This window comes from Octodon degus, unplaced genomic scaffold (genome assembly GCF_000260255.1).
Source record: "Octodon degus isolate 3935 unplaced genomic scaffold, OctDeg1.0 scaffold00287, whole genome shotgun sequence".
Classification (NCBI taxonomy): Eukaryota; Metazoa; Chordata; class Mammalia; order Rodentia; family Octodontidae; genus Octodon; species Octodon degus.
Genome location: NW_004524863.1, coordinates 1,493,412 through 1,495,172, shown reverse-complemented (window position 1 = coordinate 1,495,172; position 1,761 = coordinate 1,493,412).

Sequence of the window (1,761 nt, the reverse complement as noted above, 5' to 3'; positions counted from 1 at the left end):
AGAAAAGAAAAAAAAGAAACAATTTCAAAACAAGATGGTAGGAAATTAACAATGGTTATTATATTGCATATTGTTATCTTCAAAGTAGTTAGTTGCTCAGGTTACCAGATACAGGCATGCAAAATTAATCAAACAATATAAGCACTGTTTGTTTGCTTGTAAATTGAATGTTTTAATTGCTTTCCCCCCCTTTTTTATCTGACAATTCTTCCAGGATAATTAAATTGCATGGATCTCCATGTTGTCATAAAAAGTCACTCTGCAGCCAAAAACTGCCACCTAAGCTCTAAATAGGTACTTGCCATTCTAACCAATCAGCTGTTTTCTCACCTTGCTTCCATGAACTCTTGGTAAATGTCCTCTCTTGTCCTTCCCAATGGAGTGCCAAAACACTTGTAGTCCTGTACTCATCAATTCATGAGTGTCTGAATGCTCAAACTCTTGAAAGGCTTAGTGTGCTTAGATTTTTTTTTTCGTTTGGTGGAACCGGGAACTGAACTCAGGCCCTTGCACTTGCCTGGGAAGCGCTCATTCTACTGAGTCATCTCCTCCGCCCCTTAGATCCATTTTTTTAACATTATCTTGTTTCTTCCCCTGAATAACTTATTAACTAAAAAAGCTTAATGACATTACTCAGATCTTCATGGAAAATGGAGCTACCCTCTTCTCCAAGGAATCCTCTCCGTTTCCCTTTGCCTGGGAAAAAGTGTTCCCCTTTGTGCTCCTTGACAGCCTACCTTGCTGTTATCTTCTGTAGACAGTACATAAGATACTGTAAAATCAGAGCTGCCTGGTGATCAATTGGTCTTCGCTGTTAGATTATTTCATTGCAATAAAATCCCTGGCAAGCAGATTGGCATGGCACTTTCTGAATGAGTGCATTAAACTTGAGCTTCCCAAAAGGCCCAGCCTGGCACCCTGGTGGTTCACATGGATTGCAAGAGTTCTGTAAGAGTGATCATCTCAGCTTCCTGTGTGGACACACATGGAGTGTTGGGATGGGCAGAGTCACCAGGCCTGTCACATTGGGCCATAAGTAGCTTTGCCCAGAACTCCTCCAGAGAAAGTCCCAGAGTAGTGGGCTTTAATGATGCACCCCCTAGGTTTTCACATCTAATGGGAAGAATGAGCGGTGCTCACTTCTTGGCTTAGTAGACCATGGGCACCATCTCCAATACTGTCTCCAGCTTCTGAGTGCCCTGGTGCCCACTGTGGACAACAGGCCCATGGAGCTGTTCGATGTGCCTAAGGAACACAGCAAGCTCAAGGCCTGGACCTCGGGAGGTGGAGAGTAGGTAGCCTCTGGGGCTCCTGAGGGTTTATCTCTCCACAGTGATTCTGAACTTCTATTCCTACCTATTAGGGTAATTCTTTGCATTCTCTGTTGTGTTCTCTCAAGATACCTAATGGGCCAAAGGGTGTCAGATCTTAATGTATACACATTCTGCATATTAGAGCTCCAATAGTACTATACTTATTTTGAAATACTTGACATTGAAAAAAAAGAGTAGATATAAAATCCTTTTTTATTAATACTAGAGTTTTCTTTCTTGATTATTTTTATTTGTAAAGATTTATTTTTTTCTGAAAATTGGCTTAATTCTTAGCATTCTAATAGAAAAATTTTCAATTTTACCATTGAATAAAGAAAGAGTTAATGGATTGTTTACATATAATGTAAACTATGCAAAATTCTAAATAAATTTGATTTTTTTTTTTACTTTTTTGTTTGCTTGTTTATTTTGCACCTTTTTTTTTTTT